This window comes from Rousettus aegyptiacus, unplaced genomic scaffold, assembly GCF_014176215.1.
Source record: "Rousettus aegyptiacus isolate mRouAeg1 unplaced genomic scaffold, mRouAeg1.p scaffold_m13_p_9, whole genome shotgun sequence".
Classification (NCBI taxonomy): domain Eukaryota; kingdom Metazoa; phylum Chordata; class Mammalia; order Chiroptera; family Pteropodidae; genus Rousettus; species Rousettus aegyptiacus.
In genome coordinates this window covers 28,959,107-28,982,585 of record NW_023416312.1, presented here as the reverse complement: position 1 = coordinate 28,982,585, position 23,479 = coordinate 28,959,107, and the positions used below count along the sequence as shown (strand labels likewise).

The following is a 23,479-nucleotide window of genomic DNA, read 5'->3' as shown; positions in this document are numbered from 1 at the left end:
GCTTAGGTTTGTCTTTTTGTACCTAATTTTTATGATGAAGTAAATGTTACAAAATCCACCATTATGATTATATAAAATGTGTTGCAAATTTCCCTGCCACCCCTGTTTTTTTTTACCAGAGTCAATTACTGTTAATACTTTCTTATAGATCCTCCTAGATATTTTATATGCATATACAACACTGTAGTCTTTTTAAGATAATAATTTTTCCATTAATATATATAGGCACAATGAACAATATATTTTATATTTTGCTGTATTTAATTTGTTATTCTGTCTAGTGTGTCTCTGTTAAAATTTGTTTTTTAAAATGATTTTCAACTTCTGATCAAGATGATGCAGTAGGATGACACTGTGCTTGTCTCCTCTCATGACCACATCAAAATTACAACTAAACTACAGAACAATCATCATTGGGAGTCACCTGAGGTCTGGCTGAACAGAAGTCCCACAACTGGGAACATATATAGGAGGCTACCTCATGAATGGTAGGAGGAGCGGAGATGTGAAACAGATTGGTGCCACAACCGCATGTGGTGGCTGAGAATCCAGAGGTATATCTTGACTGCAGAGGTCACCTGGAGGAGCAGGGGTCCCGGTCACACACTGGGTTTCCAAGCCCAGGGTTCCAGTGCCAGGAAGATAAGTACAAGTAACCTCTGGCTGTGAAAACCAGTGGAGATAGTGGCTGAGTAAGACAGAGGGCTGCAAGAATTGCAGACATTTCTCTTAAAGGGCTCACCCACAAAATTTCACACCGACAGACTCACTCACTCTGAGTTCCAGCACTGGGGTAGCTATCTGCTTGAAATGTGCCAGAAACGAAAGGGGAGAAACTGAATTATCTGGCTTCAGGGTGAGGGCTGGAGAGGCAGCTTTCTCCCAGACAGAAATGCTGACAGAATCCATAGTTCCTTTGTTGAGCCCCCGCCCCCCTCTCCAAGCAGGCAGACACAGGTGGACTCCATATCTGAGTCCCCATCACCCTTACAAGTCCCCCCACCCTAGTGATTCCATGGTACCCCACTGCACCCAACTTTTAGGCCCACCTAAACCTTAGCCTCCAGTTGCTTTCTCATACAAATAGACTGTCTTGGCTCTGCTGTGAACTTTCCTAATATCTTACAAAAGTTCATAAAATCCAAATAAGTAACATTTGGCCTCAGCAAGCCCTGTACCACTTTCTGAACAGTCCTAAGTCCGGCACTAACAGCAGCCAGCTTTGGTTCTCAGTTTAGTTTCAAGGGACCTCTAAGCCCAACATAAGTGGTAGCTATCTGTGGATTACTTGGTGACTCATGCCAGGTGGCACTGGGCAAAGCACAGAATGAACTTGGCCTGTGGTATGGTTCCTACCAGGAGGCCCTGGGGCTGGCAAACCTGGTGGTCTGCTTCTGATGAAGCCTGAAAACTACCTGGGGCTTCAAGCCAAGATGCTACACACAAAGGACAGACCGGGAAGACACCAGAGTCCTGCTAAGGTGAATCTTGCTTTGTAGGGTCAACCCCTCACCAGCCAGTCCTCATAACCAGTCAGCCTGAGGGTCAATCCCTCTCATTGATGTGCAAGCAGAAACTAAGGCTCAACTACAACAGTAGGACACACAAAACCCATACAAGAACACACCTGGAGCACCCAACTCAGGTGATAAGGAAAAACTGTGCCACTGACCCCCACAGGACATCTATTACATAAGGCCACTCTACTAAGACCAAGAGACTTAGGAGCCTTATTACACAGAAACAAACACAGGGAGGTAGCCCAATGGGGGGAAAGAGAAAAATGCCCCAAATAAAAGAACAAAACAAAACTCCAGAAAAAGAACCAAACAAAATGGAGACAAGCAATCTACCAGATGCAGAGTTCAAAACACTGGTCATAAGGATGCTCAATGAATGTAGGAGAAGAGTAGATAAACTCAGTGAGAACTTTAACAAAGAGATAAAAAAACATAAAAATGGAGATAGAAGACATAAAAAAGAATCAGTCAGAATTAAAGAATACAATAACTGAAATGAATACATAAGCAGGAATCAACAGTAGTAGATTAGACAAAGCAGAGGACTGGATCAACTATTTAGAAGATAAGTGAGAAGAAAACACGCAGTCAGAAGAGCAACAGGACAAAAGAATATAAAAATGATGATAATTTAAAGGGCCTCTAGGACAACATCAAGCATGAAAACATTTGCATGATAGGGATACCAAAAGGAAAAGAGAGAGAGGAAGAAATTGAAAACCTATCTGAAGAAATAGTGATGGAAAACTATTTTAACCTGACAAAAGAAGAGCAAAGGGTCCAAAACAAGATGAACCCAACGAGGCCCATACCAAGACACATTATAATTAAAATGCCAAAGGTTAAAAACAAAGATAAACTGGGCCAAATGGCACAGTTGATAGAAGCTTCACTCCCCACTTGTGACCACATCGAAGTTGAGATGGAAACATGGAGCAAACAGCAAGAAGACTTGCCTGGGGTTCTAGATGAACAGAAGCACTACAACTAGGGAGAGAAATAAGAAATCATCCTACAACAGTTGGAGATAGGAGGGGGTAAAGACACGAGGCTGCAGCTGCAGATGCCTATTAAAGGGGCTGTGTCCACAAATGGACTTTTTTGGTGATGGACCTGCTCACTTTGAGCACTAGCACTGGGTCAGCTGCTCAGGGGCACCAGGGACTTACAGGGGGACACCGAGTTGTCAGAGCAAGGGCTGGAGGCAAGGGTCTTGCATGGGCAGAAATGTTGACATTATTGATTGTTCCTCTGTTGAGCTCTCCCCTCTCTCAGTGTACAGACTAAGTGCTACCATAGTTGCCACTTCAACAAAATGGATAACAGAGGTCACTCTTCCTAAAGGATTCCCTGAAACTCTGCCTCACCCCACATGTGGCCCTAACCAAGCCACATTCATCTATGTTCTTGGTGAGTCCTGTGCAACTTTCTAAGCAGCACCTAGGCTCACACTGGTAGCAGCTGATCTCGGTTTCTGGTGTGGCATCCTGATGCAACTATAAGCACAGCATCTTTGGATTGCTTGCTGAATCTTAATAGGTGACCTGAGAGGGACACATAATGGAGCTAAACGTGGCTTGCATCTGAACCCCTCTCGAGACTGTGCCACTGGACACCTACTTCACAAATCCACACTAAAAAGACTGGGAGACTTAGAAACTTTGATTAGTACATAAAAAGAGACACAGAAAGACAGCCAAAATGGGAAGACAAAGAAGCAGAAACCATATGAAAGAACAGAACATAGATCAAGAAAAAATGAAATCAAGCAATCTAACAGATGTGGGGTTCCAAACATTGGTTATAAAGATGCTCACGAACTTAGGGAAAGTGTAGATGAACTCATTGAGAACTTTAGCAAAGAAATAAAAAACATAAAAATAGATGCGGAAATTATAAAAAGCAACAGTCAGAAATGAAGACTGTATTATATAAGATGAAGAGTATGTTAGCAGAAATCAACAAAGTGGAGGAAGAAGAGAATTGAAACACCAATATAGAGGATGGGGAAGCCAAGCACAACTGATTAGAATGACAAGAAAAGAGTAACCAAGGATATAATAATAGAGAGATTGGAAGATGGTGGATTAGGTAAAAGCAGGGTTTCTCTCCTCCCAGTTCTGCATCGAAATTACAGCCAATTTATAAAATAATCAATGTGGAGAATCACCTGAAGTCCAGCTGATGATAACACCTCCATCTGATAATATAAAGGAGGCACATCAAAGTCAGTAGGAGGGCCAAAGTCATGAATCAGGCCGTACCCGCACCCATGGGTAGTGGAGGATCACCAGGAGGTGGGGGGGAGGCTGCAGAGGCTCTCCTGAAGGAGAGGGGGTAATGGTCTCATTTGGAGCTCCCCAGCCAAGGGTCCCAGCCCAGGGAAGGGGAGTGTCCAATAACTCTGATGGCAAAAAACCAGAGGGGATTCCAGCCGTCTGGTGAAATGCAGGGAAACTGAAACCATAGACGCCCCTTTGAAGGACCTGTACACAGGCTTTTTGACCTGTGGGCTCTCACCTGGGACATGGGAAGTGGGTCAGAAGATTGTGTGGGATTCGTTCTGAGAAAGGCTGCATTACCTGGTGCCAGAACTAGGGCTGGAAGGGCAGCCACTATTGTACCTTGGTCTGGACACACTACCAGGCAACCTACTCACCACGTCAGCTTGACTGTGCAGATAGAGCCCTCCCACAGAGCCATTAGGAAGCCCTGGCCTGAGGGCATCAGGCCAGCCACCCCCACCTGCAGATTGCCCAGGGTTTTTGTTGCAGGATGGCTGCAAAGACCTGCTCCATTTCAGGACCAAGCATTCACAGCCAGTGGCCAGTGCTGAGAGCTGGATTTCCATTCCCTGATGTTGGCCAGCGCTGTGAGCTGCATTTCCAAGACAGGGCCAGGCAGATGACTGCTGCCAACATAAATTTGGGTAGATCTCGGGGAGCTGGTTTTGCTGTGATCTGGGACTTCTGTGGGAAAATGTGAACAGTTACCAAAGTTGCAGCAAGACTGAGGCTACATTGATCTGACAGCCACTGTCTCTCTGAGACCCCATCCCACTCTAGCCACGAATTGCCCTAGGTGACCCATTGACAGTGAACTGCCACAGCCCTGTCCATCCCCTCTCCTGATCATCCAATCCACACAGACAACAAAGTTTGGCTAGCACAGGGTGGGCACTGCACAGAAATCAGTTTTAGGCAGACCTCTTCTGCCTGCAAGAGTTGCAATATTGTGTCTAGGAAGTGCAGTGGTCTGTGGGATCGCATCAGATGACAGCTCATCTCACTGTGATCTGTGACTCACTGGAACCTCTGGGACCAGAAGTTACAGCAAAACAGAGGCTGTATTGGTCTGACGGCACTGTCTCCCTGAGATCCCAGTTTACCCAAGCAACAAAGTGCCTTCAGCCGATTGACAGACTGCCAACCCTGCCCTGTTTGGCTCTGGGGTTGTGTAGTTAGCACAGGCTACAGACCTTGGCTAGCACAGGGAGCGCATTTCGAGAAAATAGTTTTGGGCAGACCACTGCTGCCTGTACCAGCTGCAATATCTCTTGAGGGGATTTCAGGGGTCTGTATTGGCCTGATGGCCTTTGACTCCATGAGCTTCTGCCCCATCCAATACACAAAGTGCCCACTGCACGTTGATAGGCAACTCCCCCTGCCCAGGAGTAGCATGTTCAGGCCCTACATGGTAGCAACTGACCTTGCTACAAGTGGAAACTTGTACAGGGAGTCACAGAAACAATGTTGGGATATAAATTGACACTACAGTGACAGGGGGAAATATACTCAATAAACCCAGAAGACTCCCAGGGTTCCTGTGCCATCCAACATGCATATCATCCAGAGGTTCATCCAGTTTCAGAGATAACCGGCAACTGACAGGCAGTGTCAGGCCTTGAGGAGAACTGGTCCCTCCGCAAAACTGCTGCAGGTCAGGTATGCGGCTTAACTGATCGCTGCCTACAGCGTTGTCTCTTCCACTTATCCATAGATCAGGCATAGGCAACAACCATCTGTGGATTGCTTTGTAGTTCCCACCAGGTAGCCCTGAGCAATCAAAAGCAGTAGCTGACCTTGGGCTATGGAGGAGTCCTTCCCAAGGGGACACAAAACCAATGCATCTGGAGGCTGGCACTAGACCACAACAGAGCAACTCCTGACTAGTCCCATTAGTGGTATACACAAAGTGTGGTTGCAACAAGAACACAAGCCTGCTAGTGCAAACTCACTCAGAGGAGTTAACTCCCACACAACAGCTCTTACCTTGTGGGTGCAACCAAGTCCCATAATTAGCCCAAGCATTAATCACATCTATGGATCTACTAACAACAATAAAGTCTCGGCAACAACAGAAGATCACACAACCCACACAAAGATCATGTCCAGACGCCCCAGCATAGGGGATCAGGGAGTGTGCAACATTTGGCCACACAGGACACCTTCCACATTAGGCCATCTGGCCAAGGCTGATATTCCTGACACATAGAAATATTCCTGACACATAGAAACCAAATATTCCTGACACATAGAAACGAAGACAGAAAGGCTAATAAAATGAGAAAACAAAGAAACATGCCACAAATGAAACAATAGGAGAAAACTTCAGAAAATAAGCTAAATGAAATGGAAGCAAGCAACCTACCAGAAAGATTATTAGGATGCTCAATGAACTTATAGGTAAAATGGAGGAACACAACAAGAACATCAACAGAGAGATAGTAATCATAAACAAGGGCATAACAACCATCAAAAGAACCAGACAGAAACGAAGAATACAACAACTTAAATGAAGAATACACTAGAAGGATTCAACAGTAGATTGGATGAAGCAGAAGATCGAATCAACAAATCAGAAGACAAGGCAGCAGAATATACCCAATCAGAAAAACAAAAAGAACAAAAGAATTAAAAAAAATAAAGATAGTTTAAGAGACCTCTGGGACAACATGAAACATATAAATATCCAGATAATAGCAGTACCTGAAGAGGAAGAGAGCGAGCAAGGGGTTGAGAATCTGTTTGAAGAAATAATGACAGAAGACTTCTCTAATCTGGCAAAGGAATTATATATACCAGTTCAGGAAGCACAGAGTCCCAAACAAGAAGAATTCAAACAGACCTATACCAAGACATGTCATAATTAAAATGCCAAAGGTCAAAGACAAAGAAAGAATCTGGAAACCAGCAAGAGAAAGGGAGATAGTTACTTACAAGGGTATATCAATGAAATTGTCTGATGATTTTTCAATAGAAACTTTGCAAGCCAGAAGGGAATAGCAAGAAATAATCAATGTTATGAAAAAACAAGAATCTACAACCACGAATACTCTACCAAGCAAGACTTTCAATTAAAATGGAATGTGAGGTGAAGAGCATCCCAGACAAGGAAAAGCTTAAGGAATTCATCACAAACAAGCCAGCATTTAAAGAAATGTGAAAGGGACTTCTGTAAAAAGAGAAGGGGTAAAAAAGGAAATGAAAATAACAAATATGAATAATAAAATGGCAGTAACTATGTACCTATCAGTAATCACTTTAAATGTAAACAGATTAAATAATTAAATCAAAAGACATATGCTATCTATAAGAGACCCATTTCAGATCAAATGACACTCACAGACTGAAAGTAAAGGGATGGAAAAAGATATTCCATGCAAATGGAAGTGAGAAAAAAAAGTCATAGTAGCGATACTTATATCAGATAAAATAGATTTTAAAACAAAGTCTATTATGTTATAAGAGACAAAAAAAAGTGCATTACATAATGATAAAGGGATTGATAAACCAAGAGGAAATAATCCTTGTAAACATATACGCACCCAACATAGGAGCACCTACATACCAAAAGCAATTATTGACTGTATAACCGTAGATTTATTTCTGGGCTCTCTATTCTGGTCCATTGGTCAATGTATCTGTTTTTATGCCAGTACCATGCTGTTTTACTGTAGCCTTGTAGTATAGTTTGATATCAGGTAGTGTAATACTTCCAACTTTGTTCTTCTTTCTCAAGATTACCATGGCTATTAGGGGTCCTTTATTGCTCCATATAAATTTTAAGATCATTTGTTCCAGCTCTCTGAAAAATGTCATTTGTATTTTGATAGGGATTGCATTGAATCTATAGATTGCATTGGGAAGTATGGCCATTTTAATGATGCTCATTCTTCCTACACATAAGCACAGTATATGGTTCCATTTATTTGTATCTTCTTCAATTTCTTTTTCAATGGCTTATAATTTTCTGAGAACGGGTCTTTAATCCTTGATTAATTTGATTCCTATGTATTTTATTGCTTTTGGTGTGGTTGTAAATGGGATCGTTTTCTTAACTTCTCTTTCTGAAAGTTCATCATTAGTGTATAAAAATGCTACCGACTTCTGAATATTTATTTCATAACCTGCTACTTTAGTGAATCCATTGATTAGTTCTAAGAGTTTTTTGGTAAAATCTTTAGGATTCTCTCTATATATCATATCATCAGCAAATAACGAGTTGCACTTCTTCCTTTCCAATTAGGATACCTTGATTTCTCTTGTTTTATTGCTGTGGCTAAGACTTCCAATATAGTGTTGAAGAGGAGTGGTAAAAGTGGGCATCCTCATCTTGTTCCTGATCTTAAGGAAAATGCTTTCAGTCTTTCCCATTGAGTATGATGTGAACTGTAGGTTTGTCATATATGGCCTTTATTACGTTGAGTTATGTTCCCTTTATTTTCACTTTGCTGAGAGTTTTTATCATAAATAGATGCTGGATTTTGTCAAATGCTTTTTCTGCATCTATTGATTGATCATATGGTTTTTATCTTTCGATTTGTTAATGTGGTGTATCACATTAATTGATTTGCATGTCTTGTACCAACCTTGCATCCCAAGAATAAAGCCAACTTGATCATGGTGTATGATCTTTTTAATGTATTGCTGAATTTGATTTGCTAATATTTTGTTGAGAATTTTTATACCAATGTTCATAAAAGCTTTCAGCCTATAGTTTTCTTTTTTGAAATGTCTTTGCCTGGTTTTGGAATCAAGATAATGGTGGCTTCATAAAAGGAGTTAGGGAGCTTTCCTTCTTGAAATTTTTGGAACAGTTTGAGAAGCATAGGTGTTAATTCTTCTTTGAATGTTTGGTAAAAGTTACATATGAAGCCATCTGGTCCAGGACTTTTGTTTTTTTGGGAGGTTTTTGGTTATCGATCTGATTTCATTGGTGGCAGTTGGTTAGTTCAGATTTCATGTTTCTTCTTGACTCAGTCTTGGTAGATTGTATTTTGCTAGAAATGTGTCCATTTCTTCCAGATTGTCCAATTTGTTGGGATATAATTGCTCATAGTATTTTCTTATAATCCTTTGTATTTCTGTGGAGTCCATAGTTACTTTCATCTTTCATTTCTGATTGCATTTATTTGCATCCTCTCTTTTTTTCTTGATGAGTCTGGTTAAGAGTCCGTCAATTTTGCTTATCTATTCAAAGAACCAACTCTTGGTTTCATTACTCTTTTGTATTGTTTTTCTAGATTCTCTTTCCTTTATTTCCACTCCGATATTTATTATTTCCTTCCTTACACTCATTTTGGATTTTTGTTTGCTGTTCTATTTCCAGTTATTTTACGTGTAAAATTAAATTGTCTATTTGAGCTTTTTCTTATTTCTTGAGGTAGGCCAGTCTTGCTATGAATTTCCCTCTTAGGACTGTTTTTGCTGTATTCCAGAGATTTTGAGACATTGTGTTTTCATTTTCTTTTGTCTATAGGTATCTTTCGCTTTCTTTTGTGATCTCTTTCTTAACCCATTCATTGTTTAAAAGTGTGTTATTTAGCCTACACGTGTTTGTGTATTTTCCATTTTATTTTGTAGTTGATTTATATTTTCATGCCGTTATGATCAGAGAAGATTCTTGATATAATTTCAATCTCCTTAAATTTGCTGATACTTGTTTTATGCTCTAACAGGTGGTCTGTTCTGGAAAACGTTCCATGTGCCCTTGAGAAGAATGTACATTCTGTTGCTTTGGGATGAAGTACTCTTACCTTGTGTCATTTAAGGCTGCTCTTTTATTATTGATATTCTGTCTGGAAAATATGTCCTATTATTAGTGTAATACTGTTGATCTCTCCTTTTATGTCAGTCAATATTTGCTTTATACATGTAGGTGTTCCTATGTTGCGTGCATATATGTTTACTAGATTTATGTCCCTTTATCATTATGTAATTCCCTTCTTTGTCTCTTATTATGGACTTCTTTTTAAAGTGTATTTTTTTTCTGAATATAAGTATTGCTACTGCAGCTTTATTTTCATTTCCATTTGCATGAAATATCTTTTACCATCTCTTTCAGTTTGTTTGTCTTTTGAACTGAACTGGGTCTCTTGTAGATAGCATATGTGAGGGTCTTGACTGCTTATCTATTCAGCTACCCTATTTCTTTTGATTGGATCATTTACTCTGTTTACATTTAAAGCAATTGTCGAGAGGTACATAGTTATTGCCATTTTATTATTCATATTTTTATGTTTTTTTTTCTTTTTCTTCTTCATCTTAAAGAAATCCCCTTAACATTTCTTGTAATAGTGGCTTGTTGTTGATGAATTTTTTAGCTTTTTCCTTTCTGGGAAGATCTTTATTTCACCTTTAATTTTAATTGATAGTCTTGCTTGGTAGAGTACTCTTTAGTTGTGTAGGTTCCTGCTTTTCATCACTTTGAATATTTTGTGCCAATCCCCTCTGGCCTGTAAACTTCCTGTTGAGAAATCAGCTAATGTTGTTGCACTACTCTTGTAAGTAACTAGCTGTCTTTATTTTACTGCTTTTAGGATTATCTCTTCGTCTTTGACATTTGGCATTTTAATTATTATCTTTCCTGGTATAGGCTTGTTTGTTTTCCTCTTCTTTTGGATTCTTTGCACTTCCTGAACTTGTATTTTTAGTTCCTTGACCAGGCTAGGCAAATTTTCTGTCATCATTTCTTCAAATAACATTTCAATCCCTTCATCTCTCTCTTCTCCTTCTGTTACCCCTATGGTGTGAATATTAGTATGCTTGATGTTGTCCCAGAGGTCTCTTAAGCTTTCCTCAGTATTTTGATTCCTTTTTCTTTTTGCTGTTCAGGTTGCATATTTTCTGCTACCTTGTCTTCCATCTCACTGTTTCCATCCTCTGTTTCATCTAATCTAATGTTGATTCCTCCTAGTGTATAATTCATTTCAGTTAATGTTGTCTTAATTTCTGACTTTTTTATGGTTTCTATGTCCCTCCCTTTTTTTTAGCTTTGTTGAAATATAACAGACAATTAGTTGCTCATATTTACTTTGTACACTTCAATGAATTTTTTTCAATTATATTTGGCATACAATAACATATTAGTTTCAGTTGTAAAGCATAGTAATTAGGGATGTATATAGCTCTCAAAGTGATCACCTCACTAAATCTAGTACCACTCTTGTCCCTTACATATTTATTACAACATTATTAACTATTTTCCTTATGCTACACTTTATATATCCATGTCTATTTTGTAACTATCCATTTGTACTTCTTAATCCCTTTTCCCATTTTTCCTCCCTCAACCCCCTCTTATCTAGTAACCCTCAAAATAGTCTCTATATATATCTATGAGTTTATTTTCATTTGTTGTTGTTGTTTATTTTGTTTTTTAGATTTCATATGTACATGAAATCATACAATATTTGTCTTTCTCTATCTGACTTATTTTTTTCAGTGTAATTCCTCTAGGCCCATAAAGGCAATATCTTTTTATATCCCCTTCCATTTAGCCTGAGCATGTCTTTTAATCTGAAGTGAGTCTCTTGTAGGCAGCATATGTATGGGTCTTGTTTTCTTATTCATTCAGCTCCCCTATATTGTGGTTGGAGCACTTAGTTCTTTTACAATCGAGTTAGTTGTTGATAAGAATGTAGTTATTGCCATTCTTTATTCATGATTTTGATAGGTGTTTTTTACTTCTTAAAAAAGTCCTTCCAACATTTCCTGTAATACTGGCTTGACGCTGATGAATTCCTTTAGATTGTTTTTGTCTGGGAAGTTCCTTATTTGTCCTTCATCTCTAAATGACAGTTTTGTTGAATAAAGTATTTTTGGTTGTAGGTCCTAGGTTTTCATCACATCGAATATTTTGTGCCAAGTCCTTCTGTTGTCCATGGTTTCTTTTGAGAAATCAGCTGCCAGTTTTATAGATGCTTCCTTGTAGGTAACTAACTGCTTTTCTCTTGCTGTTTTTAAGATTTTCTTTGTATTTAATCTTTAGCATTTTAATTATGATGTATCTTGGTGCAGGCCTCTTTGGGCTCCTGGTTTGGGGACTCTCTGAGCTTCCTTGGGTTGTATGTCTATTTTCTTCACTAGGTGAGGGAAATTTTCCATCATTATTTCTTCAAATACTTCTTCAATGTCTTTTGTTTCCACCTCTCCTATGACATGGATATTTTTCCATTTAATTGTGTTCCATAGGCTCCTTAAATTATTATAGTCTTGGCTTCTGTTTTTTTTTTTACCATTATGATTGAGTGTCCTTGGCTTCCCCATACTCTATATCAGTGGTTCAATCTTCTTCTTTATCCACTCTGCTGATTTCCTCTTGTATACGCTTCATCTCAGATAACGTGTTCATCATTTCTGACAGGTTCCATTTTATAATTTCCATTTCCATTTTTATATATTTTAGCTCTTTGTTAAAGTTTTCTCTGAGTTCATCTACTCTTCCTCTAAGTTCATTGAGCAACTTTATAACCAGTGTTTTGAACTCTGCATCTGTTAGATTGCTTGACTCTATGATTCCTGGATCTCTGAGCAAAGCTCCCAATTCTCTCACTTTTATTAGTGTGGCTTTGTGTAGTAAGTGTCCAGTGGCACAGTCCTGAGAAGGATTCAGCTGCAGTCCAAGTTTATCCCCAGCCCATGCCCCTTGGGGTCACCTGTTAAGATTCAGCAAGCAATCCACAGATGCTGTGCTTATAGTTGCCTCAAGAGGCCACACCAGAAAGAGACCAGCTGCCACTAGTGTGAGTCTTAGAGTTGCTCAGCAAGGAGCACTGGACTTGCTGAGGATGCACTTGGATGTGGTTTGGGTAGGGACACGAATTGGGTGAGGTAGGGTTTCAGGAAATCTGTGTGGAGTGACTTCTGTTATCCAGTTTGATGACATCTTAGCTATGGTGGCACTGAGTCTGCACTCTAGGTGGCATGGCGGGGAGGGGACGGTTCGACAGAGCAACAACGGATACCTCCAGCACTTCTGCCAGAGAGAGAGCCTTTCCTCTTGCTCTTCTCTGACAACTCAGTGTCTCCCTGTAAGTTCCTGGTGCCCCCTGAGAAGCTGACACAGCACTCGTGCTCAGAGCAAGCAGGTCCATCACCAGGAAAGTCCGATCAGGGGCGTGATCCTTTTAAGAGCCATCTGTTGCTGTGGGCTGCAGTTGTCGCTGCTGCAGCCACTGGTCCACTCAGCTTCTCGGGACTGGGTAGCCTCATGTCTTCGCCCCATCCTACCTCCAACCATTGCAGAGTGATTTCTTATTTCTCTTCCTCGTTGTAGTGCTTTTGTTTATCTAGACTCTAGGTGACTTTGCTTGCTGTTTGTTCTGTGTTTCTGTTACAACTTTGATTTGGTTACAAGAGGGATGAACAAAGCCTTTATCATCTATGCCATTTTCCCCCCTCAGCCTCTATATCCCCTTTTATGCTTACTATCTCATTGTTGACATCCTAACTGAGCTCATCTCTTTTTTTTTCTAGGTTTATTGAACATTCTAATAACCAGAGTTTTGAACTCTGTATCTGGTAGGTTGCTTGCTTCCATTTATTTTAGTTTTTTTCTGGAGTTTTCTCCTATTTTATTTGCAACATGTTTCTTTGCTTTCTCATGTTAGTTGCCTTCTCTGTGTTTGTTTCTATGTATTAGGTAGATTTGTTATGTCGCCTAGGCTTTGCCAGGTGGCCTTATGTAGTAGGTGCCTCCCTGAACACCTGTGCCAGTCACTCTAGAAGGGTCTCTTTTGTGAGTTGTGTGTGCTCTATTTTAGTTGAGCCTTGATTGCTGTTAGCACATCAGTGGATGGAATTGACTCTCAGGCTAACTGGCTGTGAGGATTGGCCAAGCTCCCAAAATGAGCTGCTATGTGTGGGATGACCTCATGGAATGGATTTACCCCAGTAAGCTCATGTACCTGTTGAGACCACCTTTTAGTGTAATACTTGTGGGGCTAATCAGGTGGTGCTCTGTTGAACCCTGATGTCAGCCAGTGGGTGTGTTGCTTTTGGCACCCCCTGTGAAGGGCTTTCATGAAGGCCAAGGTCAGCCACTGCCTGTGACCACATGGGGATATGTGGTAGGAGTTACAAAGTGACCTGTGGGTGTTCGATGCCTGTTGTGGATCTGGAGGCAAGTGGGAGAGGCCACAGTGCAACCTTAGGCTGGCTGCTATCAATACTGGGCCTGGGGAAGCTTAGCAGTAGGTCCAGGGAACCCAGGGCTTGATGCTTGCTGCCTGTTGGCTGCTTGTAAGGCTCAGAAGATGAAAGAGCCTTTGAGTGCTACACAAGTTGGGTGGGGCAGAGACTCAGAGATTCACCAGGATAAAATGAACAGATTTCACCCCACCAATACAGATTCAGGTTTGGTGCCAGTTCTGAGCCTGTAACTACTTCCAAAAGTCTCAGATCATACGGAGGTCATTTGGGCCTCCAGACCCCCAAGATTTGTTTAAGAGATAACTGCATCTTTTTCCAACACTGGCTGCCTGCCACTGAATGTTTATCCTGAGGTGTGTGAGCTGCTTGAGCTGTGAACTATTGATTGCTATTAAATGTACCCTCGATCAAGAGCACAAAGTGAGGCTAGTTGCCAGGTAACAAGTTTGCCATGTGAAATTTGCAAATTGGGGGAGGCAGGGGTCTCAGCGAGTCAGGGGATGGAGCAAGGCCATCTCACCAGGCCAATGCAGATATTGAATTGACTGTGTGGGTGGAGGGTTCAGTAGAGGAACAATGGCACCTGCCTCTAGCCTGCACACAAGGAGGGCCAGACAAAGGGACAATGGAAACTGTCTCTCTAGCCCTCTCCATGAAGTCTTTCCCTGTAAGTCTCTTGTACCTTCAGAGCAGCTGAACCTCCACCAGAGCCCAGGGTGAGTGTCTGTGAGAAAGAGAGTCTATGCACAGGCCCTTTAAGTAGACATCTGTATTTCCAGGTTCCTTCCATTTCACCAGGATGGTCAGAATCCCCACTGATTTTTACAGTCACACCTCAGGAGAAACATTCAGTGGCAGGCAACAAGTACTGGCCCAAGATGCAGTTATCTGTGGGGTCAACTCTTCCTGGCACTGGAATCTAGGTTGAGGAGCTCGAGTATGGGGCTGGGGCCCTTTTCTCCTTCAGGAAGATATCCTTCCAGTTGCTAAACCAGGTGTGGGTGCAGGACTATCCCATTTCATGCCTTTGCCCCTCCTGCCAGTCTTGATATGTCCTCTTCTTTATATCTTTAATTATAGGTGATATGTTCAGCTAGAACTCAGGTAGTTCTCCAAGTTGATTGTTCTATAATTTAGTTGTAATTTTAATGTGGTCATAAGGGGTAGTGAACACTGTGTTTACCTATCCTCACCATCTTGACCCCTCCTCCAGAGTCCATACTTTTAATGACATTGTCTCCCATATAAAAATAAATATTTGAAATATTTATGTAAGAAAAATTATACATACAAGAAACAGTCTTCTTAAAAGTCTATTCCTTGTATATAGAAATAAACCATTGTTAAAAACTAGCTATTTAGTTTTATCTGATAGAAAAGCAAAGCTAACACTGATAAAGTGCTTTTATTTGCCAGATACTTTTTAAATTTTTAAAAAATTGTTACAATAACACTTTGAAGTAGATTCTATTATTATCCAATTTTACAGAGGCCTATAGAAATTTAATGATTCTCCCAAGGCCACACAGCTAATAAATGTCTGAGATGGGATATGAACTCAGTCAGTCTGGCTCCAGCGTCCTTGTTTTTAACCACTATGAAGTATGTCTCTCAATAGAATACGTTGGAGTTTGAGGAGTCGCAATGATTTACACCTCTCCTATCTGAGCTTGAAGGATTCAAAAGATGAGATAAAACATTATGAGCTTTGTTATTGCTAAAGCTGTTTGGATAATAAAACTTAGGTGAGTGGCAGATTAGACTTCCTTAACTGCATCAAGATAATAGGGAGAATTATCTACCTGTTACAGGCCTCTACCCTGGAAACTCGCAACTCTCTGCAGGCAAGTACCAGTGAATGGAAGAAACAGAGTTGCACTTGCCTAGATTTTTCTCCCAATCTCATCCATTAGGTAAGTTTAAGTGACGTCAAGACAGAGGCGAAGAGTGTGACAACAGGTAAAGAAAGTAATGAGAAATAAGTGTCCCACCTCCAGCCAAATAGTAGTAAATTTGACATATGTAAATTAATATATCCCTTAAAAATAGTGAGGCATTGCATTGGAAAGCTTTCTTTACTTAGAATTGCTGTAATACAGTGAAAAAGAAAAACTGGTTTATGCATTAGGAGACCTGGTGGTTCTGCTAGATATGTGATTATGGGCATTACTTTTCATTCCTCTGAGCCAGTAATTAATTACCCCATCCAAAAATTCTGCCAATAAAGTCTATTCTGAGAGAACAGCTTAAAAACAAACTCATCTCTACTTATAGAAAAAGGAAGAAAATTCTTTCTTAAATGATTTCCTTCCTCTGGATTTATTTTCCTAAACTTACCAAACTGAGACATTTATTTCTTTTGCTGTATAATTTAAATGGAATTCATGGGGACTTTTGTGTTTTTCTTCTCTACTCCTCCATTTCTTACATCCTGTTATTCTTTTTTTGTCCCATGCTCTTACTTGAGGAAACTTTTTATGTTGTCTCAGATTTACTTCATATTTATGTATTACAACCTCTTTCAACCCACACATTCTCTATGAAAGCAATGAAAGGGAGGGGGAAGAAGGGAAGGATGGAAAAAAGGAAAAAAGAAAAAAATAAAGCTATGTCGCATTTCTTTTTTAAATGCTTTTTTCTTCATTTTAAAAATTATAGAGTAAAGCACAGTTGTTATTTGTATATACATATTTATTGGTCTAATTATTTATTTGAAGCCTTTTTCTTGTCATTTAAGCTATAAGCTACATGAGGTAAGACATTATGATGTTTGTCCAGTTTTGTATACCTGTACTTTGCTGGGTGCTGAGCATAATAATGGGTAGTTTTCAAAAAGTTCAATAACTAGAGAAACCAAAACTGTATAGATGTCTCATTATAAAAATTGATAATTTTCATCAATTGTTTTTATATGATATTTTTTCCACATTTTCTTCTAGGTGAGCATGCAACCTTTCCCCTCTGGCCCCAATGTAGCCAACTAATTTAATCAACTCAGTAAAATAACCAACTGATTCATCTAAAAAAATATAAAAGCATTATTTGGCTTCATTGATCGTTAAATTGATTGACTAAAATAGTACCTCAGTTCATGAATTCACCGCAAAACAGCTCAGGTCTTGATGGAAATGCTTTACCCAGGCCCAGTGACACAACCAGCTCTCTTTATGCATTGCCAATGAGTCTGTCTGTGCAAGGGCTCTATGATTATTTGAAACAGAAGTAGCTATTTGTATCATCTTAACCTGGTAAGGATAAAAAGGTGAGCTTTGTTGGTTTCCAACATTTCAGAGACTTAGAGTATATTCTTTTGGGAAGTTCAGTATTTGCTATATTTGAGAAGATTACAAAAAGTAATAAAGGAAGGTTTGGAGAAACATGGCAGAGTGAGAGACGTCACCAGATCTTTCCCTTTGAAACAACAATAAGCTGAACATCTAAAACTCAATTAAAAAAAACACCCAAATTTCACACCAGCATGTCTGAGCATGGCATCTGCACATAAGAGCTACCACAGGTCAGAACCCCAGGTGTCGGGCGGTAGACTAGGAGAAATAAAGAAACTAACATTTGCAGCTGCCGGGGCTACCTTTAGGAGAAGGGGGAGGGGAGAAAGTGTAGCAAATTCCTTGAACAGCACTTACTGGGAAAGTTGTGAGTTCCCCACAGCTGGTGGCAGTGCCCAGTCATCAGGGCAGGAAGCAGAGAAGCAGGATGGTAAAAAAGACAACAGTTGATTTTTACCAGCCACTGTAGAAAAAAACGAGGATGAGCCACAGCCCCCAACTCCCAACCCAGAGGGCCCCTACCCTCCAAGACCAAACACCACAGAGCCCCAGGGGTATCTGGGCAAATGCTACCAAAACAGTTGCTTACACTCACAGGGACTGAAATTGAAAGTAGCAAACATGATTAAATATCTATCAGAAAAGAAAAAGGCATTATTAAGGCTTTATATATGGAGGAGTCCAAGAGGCTTAGATGTCACCTACTGGAAACCAAAAGAAAAAACTCCTTCTTTGCAGCAGGCTAAGGAAAGACCATTATATAATAAATCTTTCTGGAAAAAAAGCTGAATACACTTCCATTAATGCCCAGGCAGAGAAAAAGTCCATTAAACACCATGAACAACCAAGGTGACAAGGCATCTCAGAAAGAAAGAGAAAAATCTCCAGAAAATGAGCTTAAAGACACAGAAATATGCAACTTAAATGACAGAAAATTCAGGATGGTACTTCTGAAAACACTCAGAGAGTTCTGAAATGAATCATATCAACAATTTCAGTAATTGAAAAACCACCTAGATGAGCAGAGCAAGCAGATTGAAACCCTCAAAAAGAACCAAATGGAACTTTTGGAGATGAAGAACATAAGAGGAGAGGTCATATTATTACAGGCCTATCTGTAATAATATGACAAGATAATATGACATAATAATATGATAATAAAAAACAAGAATGAGTCCAAATAAACAACCTAATGCTTCATCTTAAAAAAAAACTAGAAAAGGAAGAATAAATGAAGCCCAAAGTCATCAGAAAGAAATAAATAATAAAAATGAAAGCAAAATAAATGAAATTGAAAATAAAACAAAAAAATGAATAGAAAAAAATAAATGCAACAAACAGCTGGTTCCTCAGAAGGTTGGTAAAACTGACAAACCACTGGCTAGCCTCATTAAAGAAAAAAGAGAAAGGACACAAATAAACACAATCAGGGATGAAACAGGTGAAATTTTGACTGACGTCACATAAATACAAAGGATCATACAAGAATACTATGAAAAAGTATATGACCCCAAATTTATTGACCTAGAAGAAATGGACCAGTACTTTGAAAAATACTACCTTCTTACACTGAACCAAGAAGAACTGGAAAACCTAAATAGACCGATCAGCAGTATGGAAATTGAAACAATCATCAAAAACCTACCAAAAAGAAAAAGGCCAGGACCAGATGGCTTCACTAGTGAATTCTATCAAACATGCAAAGTAGATTAAATACATATGCTCCTCAAACCCTTTCAAAAAATTGAAGAGCAGGCAATACTTCCCAACTCATTTTACGAGGCCAATATTACGCTGATACAGAAACCAGGTAAAGATAACACAAAAAAAGAAAACTACAATCAATATCTCTCATAAACACAGATGCAAAAATCCTAAATAAGATACTAGTGAATGAATACAGCAACATATTAAAAAGATTATACAACACAGTAAAGTGGGCTTCATCCCAAAGGCACAGGGATGGTTCGACATACGCAAATTAATTAATGTGATGATACACCACATGAACAAATTAAAATATAAGACTCAATGTGCTCATATCAATAGATGCAGAAAAAGCCTTCGACAAGATATAGCATCCATTTATTATCAAAACACTTAACAACATCGGTATACAAGGAAAGAATCTTACCATAATAAAGGTCATATATGACAAACCCTCAGCCAACATTATACTTAATGGAGAATAACTAAAAATCTTCCTTCTAAGATCAGGAACAAGGCAAGGCTGTTCACTATTGCCATTCTTATTCAATACAACATTGGAGGTCCTAGCAAGTGCATTCAGACAAGGGAAAGATATAAAAGGCATCCAAATAGGAAATGAAGAAGTCAAACTGACACTCTTTGTGGATGACATGATTCTCTATATAGAAAACCCTAAAGACACCACAAGAACAGTACTAGAAACAATAAGCAAATACAGTAAAGTCTCTGGATACGAAATCAACCTTCAAAAATTCATAGCATTTCTATACTCTTATAATAAAGTGTCAGAAAAAGAAGTGGAAAAAATAATTCCTTTTGCGATTGCAACAAAAAGAATAAAATATCTAGGAATAAATTTAACAAAACATGTGAAGGACCTATATAATGAAAACTACAAGACACTATTAAAGGAGATCAAAGAAGATACAAGGAAATAGAAAGATATTCCATGTTCCTGGATTGGAAAAATCAACATAGTTAAAATCACCATATTCCATAAAGCATTATACAGCATTAATGCAGTCCCCATCAAAATCCCATTGGCATTTTTTAAAGAAAAAGAACAAAAATAATCAGATTTGTATGGAAGCATAAAAGACCCCAAGTTGCCAAAGTCATTCTGAGAAAAAAGAATGAGGCTGGAGGTATCATTCTGCCTGACTTCAAATTATACTATAAAGAGACAGCAATCAAAACAGCATGGTATTGGCAGCAAAACAAACACACGGACCAGTGGAACAGAATCGAGAGTTCAGGAGTAAACCCATATTTATACGGGCAAATAATTTTCGACAAAAAAAGCCAAAAACATACAGTGGAGAAAGGAAAGCCTTTCAATAAATGGTGCTGGAAAAACTGGAAAGCCAACTGCAAAAGAATGAAACTAGACTATTGTCAATCACCACACACCAAAATTAATTCAAAGTGAATTAAGAACCTGAATATAAGACCTGAAACAATAAAATGTATAGAAGAAAACATAGGAACTAAACTCAAGGACCTTGGCCTTAAAGATGATTTTATGAATTTTTCCTCATAAGCGAGGGATGTAAAAGCTACAATAAATGAGTGGGATTACATCGAGCTAAAAAGCTTCTGATTAGGAAAAGAAAGAGCCGACAAGGTAAAGAGACAACCATACTAATGGGAAAATATATTTGCAAGCAATGCCTCTGATAAGAGCATAATACCCAAAATATTCAAAGAATTCATATAACTTAATAACAACAAAAAACAAATGATCCAATCAAAAAAATCAGCAGAGGACCTGAACAGACACTTCTCCCTAGAGGATATACAAATGACCAACAAATATTGAAAAAGGTTTTCAACATCCCTAGCCATTAGGGAAATTCAAATCAAAACCACAATGAGATACCATCTCACACCTGTTAGAATAGCTATAATCAACAGGACAAGTAATAACAAACGTTGAAGAGGATGCAGAGAAAAAGGAACCCTTATACACTGCTGGTGGGACTGAGAATTGGTACAGCCACTATGGAAAACAGTATGAAGGTTCCTCAAAAAAACTAAGAATTGATCTACCATGTGATCCAGCAATTACTCTACTGGGCATTTGCCCCAGAGACTTGAAAACCCATATCTGAAAAGATATTTGCACACCGGTTGTCATAACAATATTATTCACGGTGGTCAGGACATGGAAGCAACCAAATTGTCCTACAATGGATGATTGGATAAAGAAGCTGTGGTACATATTTATAATGGAATATAACTCAGCCATAAGAAGAGATGAAATAATGCCATTTATGACAACATGGATGGACCTCGAGATAATCATGCTATTTGAAATAAGCCAGACTGAAAATGTTGAAAATCACATGATATCACTTATTTGTGGGATATAAACCTAAAAGCAACAAAGGAACAGGACAAACATAGATTATGGATATGGACTATAGACTAGTAGTTACCAGAGGTTAGGCATGGAGGAGGAGGGGGGAGATAGCCGAGGTAGACGAGGTAGATGAGGGGGTCAAATATAGGGGGTTAAGGGGAGGACGAAGTGGGTAAAGGGGATCAAATATATTGTAGGTGAAGGAAAGTGGACTTTAGTTTGTAAGCACACAATAGAATATACAGGTGTTAAATTATGATGTACAACTGAAAATTATATAATTGTAGTAACTAATGTTACCCCAATAAACCTAATTTTTAAAAAGTTAAAAAAAGGAATAGCAAAACTGTTATTGTATCTTTTTTCTCTCCATTCATACGTAAACTTCCCAAGAAGCTCTTGCATCAAATAAGTCTTGGCACACATAGTTCGGCAATTAATAACAGGTAAAGAGACTTTTTTTCTTCTTAATTTTTGCTGGAGGCAAAGCAGCAGAAGTTTTCAGACCTCTGGAAGTTCCCTAAGACTGTCAGTTGCTATGGGCTGCAATTTTCATTTCTGGCAGTATTTTCACATTTGTTCTATTCATAGGGCTGTTATTTTTTGTTCTTGAGGTTTAAGAGAAAAGTTAGATTTCTAACGGGAAAGTTATTTTTCTCCACAACTCCAAGCAATTAGTTCTGCACCATTTCTTCCATTGCTGATCCTTCTTTTTGAAGTGCAAATAATGTCCTTCATAATGCTTCAATCATTTGGACCAAGCTGATACATTCTTAGTTAAAGCAATATTTCTATACTTGTGAGGGCATTTCACACCAAATCAATGCATCTCAAAGACTTCTGTAGGTTTTAATAAGCCCCTTTGCCACTTTTTTTTTTACCAAGAGAGAAAAGCATGGGTATATGATGACATGATGACAACTTTGGTAGAGAGAAGAAACCGAAAGGTGTGTGTGTGTGTGTGTGTGTGTGTGTGTGTGTGTGTGTGTGTATACTTGCTTTTGTAGTTGGGCAGTAGGTACTCAATAGGTATCAGCTGTTTTTCTTATTATCATTAGCCTTATTTTTATTACTATTTTATTAGCCACTTATGGAATAATAGCTTCTTTCTGAAATAATACAATAAAGCTGAAAGCATATTGGCTATAGGCTACAGTGACTTATAAATTAATTCCTTAATCTACCTCTTTCTTCCATGTTAATAACTAAGTATATGCCAGTATAATGGGGAAAATATGCAAATATGGTAAATATTCTCCATGACAGCTGAGGACATCTGGATGTTCCATCAAACTTTGACCTCAACCTCTTGGAGTTTCACTTAAAAACAGAAAAATACAAAGTTTAGTTAGATGAATAATTGTCTACCTGTTTTTAAAAAGTACCAGGCTTAACAAACAATTGCTATAAACATAGTCTAATAATTGAATTTTATTTTATTTGTTGCTCACACGAGAAATAGATGTTTTAAGCAATAGGTTTTTTAATGTCATCTCATCAGAAAAAAAAAACTACTTATTTATTAGCTTTCAACCTACAGTGAAATCATAGCTGAGAGGAGGAAATAGGCTAACTTTCTCTTTTATTAAAATAAGATGAAACATCAAATGGAGGAAGATGGCGGACTAGGTAGAAACAAGGTTCCTCTACTCCCAGGTCCACATTGGAATTACAACCAAATTATAAAATAATTGATGTGGAGAATCACCTGAAGTCCAGTTGATCATAACACCTACACCTGATAATATAAAATAACCACATCGAAGCTGATAGGAGGGGAAGAGCTGTGAATTGGATTGGACCAGTACCCACAGGTGGTGGAGGATCACCGGGGGGAGAGAGTGAGGCTGCAGAAGCTCTCTTGAAGGAGAGAGGGTTCTTGGTCTCATCTGGTCTCCCAGCCCAGGGAAAAGGAGATTCCAATAATTCTGACTGTAAAACCAGAGCGGATTCCAGCTATCTGGGTGAGACAGAAGGAGAATGAATCCCTGCACTTCCCTTTGAAGGACCCAAGCTCAGGCTTTCCTACCTGTGGACACTCACCCCATTGGTCAGAGGCTTGCACAGAATTCATTCTGAGAAAGTCTGCATTACCTGGTGCCAGAATGAGGGCTGGAAGGGCAGCCACCATTGTGCCTTAGACGAGCTCCCCTATAGGGCACACCA

At 39.1% G+C, this 23,479-nt stretch overlaps 1 pseudogene; it reads left to right on the top strand.

Annotated features, from left to right (window-relative positions):
- The window catches only part of LOC118607839, a 240,330-nt pseudogene that overhangs the window by 203,943 nt on the left and 12,908 nt on the right, over positions 1-23,479 (top strand).